Source organism: Cydia splendana, chromosome 27 (assembly GCF_910591565.1).
Source record: "Cydia splendana chromosome 27, ilCydSple1.2, whole genome shotgun sequence".
In the NCBI taxonomy this organism is placed as follows: domain Eukaryota; kingdom Metazoa; phylum Arthropoda; class Insecta; order Lepidoptera; family Tortricidae; genus Cydia; species Cydia splendana.
Window position 1 is genome coordinate 4,697,794 of NC_085986.1, and position 6,319 is coordinate 4,704,112.

The 6,319-nt window shown below is 41.5% G+C and overlaps 1 long non-coding RNA gene across 2 annotated transcripts; it reads right to left on the reverse strand.

Moving 5' to 3' along the window:
* Positions 1-793: 793 nt before the first annotated feature.
* Positions 794-5,160, reverse strand: LOC134803855 (uncharacterized). Of its 2 annotated transcripts, XR_010146041.1 has the most exons (4): positions 3,985-5,160; positions 2,768-3,718; positions 2,420-2,610; positions 794-1,800 (listed from the first exon to the last, which is right to left on the reverse strand). It is a non-coding gene; the product is annotated as an uncharacterized LOC134803855 (long non-coding RNA). The 2 variants fall into 2 exon arrangements; XR_010146040.1 differs by lacking the exon at positions 2,420-2,610 and having other exon boundaries at positions 2,772-3,718; positions 3,985-5,159.
* Positions 5,161-6,319: the final 1,159 nt, after the last annotated feature.

Genomic DNA, 6,319 nt, shown 5'->3' on the forward strand with positions numbered 1-6,319 from the left:
CCTCTCTAAAACCCATCAATGTAGGCCTTTTGCTTACTCAAGCAAATGTTCATAATATCCAGAAAGAAGGTGGTATTAAATCAGTAGGTCGCAACAGAGTAGCAGTAACTTTCTCCACAGCAGCTGATGCAAATAGTTTCCTAAAACACCCGCTACTAGACAAACATAAGTTTATAGCTGATATTCCTTCATACCATGTGTCGCGTATGGGAGTTGTGCGAGGAGTTCCTTCGGATTGGTCGATGGAGGAGTTAGTCAACGGCACAAACCTCAAAGAAGGTAAAGGAAAAATCCTTAAGGCTCGACGACTGCAACGAAGGGTGACAAAAGATGATGGCTCCTCATCCTGGGTACCAACCCAGTCAGTGGTGGTTACTTTTGAAGGGCAATCTTTACCATCAAAAATCTTCGCATACTACACCTCACTAGTTGTAGAAGTGTATCAACTGCCAATTATTCAATGTAGGAAGTGCCTTAGGTTCGGACATATTCAAACACAGTGCCGGTCTGATGCCAGATGCTATAAGTGTGCACAAAAACACCCCGGTGATGGATGCAATGTAGCTCCAGAACATGTGACATGTATATTTTGTTCCGGCAGACACTTTGCTACAGAAAAAGTATGCAATGAATATGGTCGACAAAAGGCCATTAAACTTGCCATGTCTGAACAGAATATCTCATACGCAGAAGCAGCAGCACAGTTCTCAGCGGTTCGCAGGCCATATTCAGATGTAGCAAGAGTCATGTTTGAGCCGGTTACAGACTCTTCACGATCTTCCCAGTCCCCATGCCACCCTGATACTTTCATGCCAACCCCTCCGCCCACCACTTCATATCGTAAGACCGTATATCGAGCGCCCCGGACGAGGGTCTCCCTCTCCCCCGGTTATGATAGAGTAGCTCACAACAATATTGTCCGAACTCCCCCACCTCAACTGCCCAATGGCCAAGCTCTGAAAGATTCTTCTGCTTACAATAGAATCACTCTTAATGAAGACCTAATGGAGCTCTGTCTAAAATTCTTGACAAACATAATCGCTAAGTGGAGCGATTGCCTACCAGACGACGTTGCACCCTTAATGATCACACTCGCGGAAAGACTTACATTCCATAACGGCCCCCCCGGTCACATTTCTTCAGTGGAATAGTCGAAGCATTATACCAAAGAAACCTGACCTTATTCAGCTCATCAACAATCATGCTGTGACTGTTGCGGCCATTTCGGAGACATGGTTACGCCCCGGCTCCTTTTTCAGAGTGCCGGGCTTCTCATGTCTCCGGGAAGACCGCAATGATGGACGTGCCGGATGTGCGTTGTTCATCAAACGCGGTTACCCTTTCGCCCAAATTTCTATTCCCCCTCATTCGGATGGGATTAATGCCGTAGCTGCCAAGGTTATGGGCATTAATTTCATCTCTATATACATTCCCCATCCTGAAGTAGTTGATATATATGAATTAAAATCTATTCTCAAATCGGTTCCACCTCCTCTTATGATTTTAGGGGACTTCAATTGTCACAATATGTCATGGGGGTCATACCATTCGGATGCATTTTCATCAGCCCTGTTGGATTTATTCGATGAAATCAATGTGGGAGTTATTAATGACGGTACTCCCACGCATCGGGTATACCCAGGACAGAACCCCCAGTCAGTCCTCGATCTATCTGTGTGTTCTCCTAGTTTGTCTTCTTTATTATCCTGGAGGGTATTACGCCAGTCGTTCGGCAGTGACCATTTCCCAATTATTATCACGAAGCCTTCTTCTATTCTTCCAATTCCGTCCCCTGAACCTCTTTTAAAACACAAAATTCAATCAGCAGACTGGCCCAATTACGCATTATTTGTAGAGGAAAGTATGAAAGAGTGGGACACGAGCGAAATGGGTCAAGATGAAAAATATTTAAAATTTAAAAATGTGTTAATAGAGTCCGCCGATAAATTTATACCAAAAAAGAAACCTGCTAGACTTAAAATCCCTTCACCCCCGTGGTGGAACGCAGACTGTACGGCAGCCGTTAAGGAAAGGGATGCCGCTGAAAAAACTTTTAACAATTCCGGAAATTTAGATGATTACATTTCTTTTAAAAAAATCTCGGCACGTACAAAGCGCTTCCTAGCAAAGGCTAAAAAGGGGGGATGGAAGGGATTCTGTGAGAGCTTATCTCCTAGAACCCCTCCATCACTTGTATGGCGGAACATAAAGAGGTTCAGGGGTTCATTTCATCCAGAGTCTATGCCCACCACAGATGCTCCTTGGCTGGCCGACTTTGCAGATAGACTTGCCCCGTCAACTGTCCCTGAAGCATCCTGCTTGTTACTTCCCCCGCTGTCAGGCACCTTGAGCTCACTGGACATGCCTTTCTCATATTCAGAACTCAGTCTAGTGCTTAGTGGATTGAGAAATACTACACCTGGAGAGGATGGCATACCATACTGTTTCCTGTCTAAGCTCAATTCATCTTCACAGGAGTATCTGCTCGGTATTCTAAACCATGCCTTTGACACGGGAGAGATCCCAGTTGACTGGAAGACCCAAGTTATTATCCCAATCCTAAAACCGTCTAAAAACCCAGACGAAGCTAGCTCATATCGCCCGATTGCTCTTTCCGCGACAATGGGAAAGATATTAGAGCATCTGGTTAAAAATAGATTGGAATGGTTTGTGGAAAACAAGGGTATTCTAGCTGACACGCAGTTTGGCTTCCGAAAGGGTCGTAGTACAATGGACAGCTTAAATATCTTAGCAACTGATATTCGACTAACCCTTTCAAAAAACGAATATCTGCTGGGATGTTTTCTAGATATCTCTGCGGCCTACGACAATGTCCTTCTTCCGGTGCTCATGGCAAAAATGCTACATCTGAGCATTCCCGCGAAGATTGTACATATTGTCACCAAATTGTTCATGGGTAGGTCAATTAAAATTAGGAATGGTAATTCCTATTACCCACCTCGAACTTTGTGGCGTGGTCTCCCGCAAGGATCGGTACTCAGCCCCCTGCTTTACAGTATCTACACCTACGACTTGGAGCAATCTGTCCTATCCTTCTGTAATATCTTGCAGTATGCTGATGACCTAGTCTTATACACCTCAGCAAAGTCAATGGACAAAGCCACTGCTAGTCTTAATACAGCTTTGGGTTACCTCAAGGATTGGCTTGATGAACATGGTTTGACCCTATCGCCAACAAAAAGCTGTGTAGTGACTTTCAGTCGCAGAAGGACCATGCCTGACGCAGATGTCCGTTATGGTGGTGTGATGATTCCAAATAAAGAGTCAGTAAAATTTCTAGGTGTTATTTTAGATCATAAAATGTCTGGCACCTCACACCACAAATATGTACTGGGTAAATGTGAGAAAAATATTAATATTCTTCGAGCATTGTCGGGTGTCTGGTGGGGTTCCCATCCTTATTGCCAGAAGCTACTATACAATGCCATCATACGTAGCCATATAGACTATGGGGCATTTTTAATGGAACCCTGTAATAAGGATGGTCTAGATAAATTAGATCTTATACAGGCTAAATGTTTAAGGATCATACTAGGTGCTATGCTTCCCTCTCCCAAAAATGGCATGCAGGTGGAAGGTGTTGAACCGCCGTTGGCTCTACGCAGACAATACCTCGCCGACAGGTTCTTGATCAAAGCCAGCTCTTACAACAACCACTTGCTGCTCCCACGCTTGCAGGCGCTGGCACTGGAGGTCACTGAAAGCAGATATTGGACATATAAAGCAAAGGCTTTGAAAAAGAAATTACTATTCTGGGAAAGCCCAGAATAGTAATTTCTTTTTCAAAATTAATTAATATCCACCCCAGTTTATATCAATCTGGTGCTAACCCATTATTTGAAGTGGCGTTTGAGACCCTAATTTACTCACCAAAGGTCATATTAGACATAGGAATTTTCAAAGATGATCCAGGAGCAAACAATAAATTTAATAAATTTTTAGATAAATGGCAAGATTACTTACCGGTTTTTACTGACGCTTCTAAGGTGGATCCTGCAAGATGTGTGGGAGCAGCGGTGTGGATTCCACGGTACAATATCGTCCTTCCATTTAAATGTCCTCCTCAAGCGTCCATTTTCACAGGTGAGGCAGTTGCTATTCTTGAGGCTGTCAAATATGCAGACACACATAACATTAAAAAAACAATTATCTTTTCTGACAGTAGGAGTTGCCTGCAGGCAATAGTAGGCAATCAATTAAAATTTAAAGCCAAATTTCCTTTGATTCTTGAAATTAAAGCTGTGCTACGTAGGTGTGAATCGAGGGGCCTACATATTGTTCTCGGATGGGTTCCAAGCCACTGTGGTATTAGAGGCAATGAGGTGGCTGATATATGGGCAAAACGGGCGATTGAGATTGGTTCAATAAAACGGGAAACTTACAGTACTGACCTGTTGAGTTGTGCACTATCTGATATGTTTAATACATGGCAGAGGCAATGGGATATCTCTAGATTGGAGACTGGTAAACATTATGGCTGTGTACAACCTCGAATTACTCGAAAACCATGGTTCTATCGATTCCGTACTTCTCCAAAGTGGGTAATATCCACCATTTGCCGTTTACGCTTAGGCAAAGTATGTACTCCGTTATTTCTGGCTATGATTGGTGTCCGTGCGAACTCATTGTGTGAATGTGGGTTGGATGAGGGCAACTTGGACCACATCTTCTTTGCTTGTACAAAATGTAGCTACTCACTATACGATGTACTACCCGAAAATGTTCCACGACCTATATGCTTTAGCTCGCTTCTTTGCCACATGGATACTAAGCTAACTTCTATTCTAATTAAATATTTACAAACAAATAACATAAAACTCTAAATATTGTCTTATCTCTTCTAATTTAATGCGTATAATTCATGTCAATCTATACTCGTTTTATTCTAAACTCTATATTTCTATATTATATATATCGTTTTCTTCTCTTCCACTTCCTTCATGTTGGCACTACTAACGTTCTGTCATCCGCTTCCCGCTTTTTTGCTAATCGTTGTATTCGTCATGTGTTTGTCTGTGATGTTCATAACAATTATTTGTTTTTAGGTTTCCCCGACTACATCCTCCCAAAAATGCAAAATTATTATACCGAACATTCTCCTCACGTGTGAAAGTCAACACCGACATTGGCAAATCCACCCTGTGCAAAATTCCAGGGAGTAAGCCAGAAAAAAAAAAAAAACAAAAAAAAAAAAAAAAAAAAAAAAAACAAAAACCCTAAATAGTCGAAAGGGATATAGTGCCATAAGTTAGAAAGGGATATCATGATTCAACCCTGAATCGCTGTCAAACTTCGGTTTTGTAGGAAGTGTCCTTTCTGTACGGAAGTAGGTACTATTACATATTCTGTGGCAACGATTTTGATAGCACACGTAGTGCAAGCGTCATTTATAGGTACGTCATAATTTCATAGAAGTTTGACGTTTAAAATAACACTCTATGCAGTATATCTGTACCTGATGTCTGAGGTTCGAATTGGCCTGTTTATCATGTCCAAAAGATTCTCCTAACGGCCATCGTTCAAGGTTGAAATGACGTCCCGTGTCCACTAAATAATGCGAGTTTTTGCCGCGGCCCGCGGGCTAAGTGGCGGGAACACGGATTCGCGACAGGAGGCAAACTCAACGGCTAATACGGCCATGTGACTTGTGAGATATGCCGATTCATATCAAGGTTTTTCTCGAGGGATTACAGAAAAGGGTTTTTAGAGGAAGAAATTATTTGGGGGTCCCTTTGTTTCCCATAAAGTTTTAAGTCATCATTGTTTGACATATTATCATTAGTCATAAAGCTGAAACCGTTAACTTTTCAGGATTTTCGTAAGGTTATCCTATAGATAGGTTAGGTTAGGTTAGGTTTGTTTTATGGCAATCCTGAAAAGTGTCGCGTTTCTGAACCAAATAAATTACGACTAACGAAAATGCGGACAAACAATAAATTATGACTTAACACTATTTGGGAAACAATAAAGACCCAATTATTTATATGCCGACTTCATACCTACTGAGGTTTTCTCGAAGGACTAGAGAAAAGGTTCTTAAAGAAAGGAGTATTATATAACCCAACACCAACAGCCAACAGCCAACAGTCTCCTAGCCACAGTAGCAGACAGGATAGATGGCGCTTTCTGGAAGTACTGGAGTAGCCTACATGCTTATAATAGTTAAAATATTAAAATACATAACATACATAGATAGTCACTAACATAGGTTTAAGAGTAATAATAATAAGCTGGTAATATATTATGGAAATATAATTTCTAAAATAAATAATTATTTAATTTAATTTTTAATTTATAA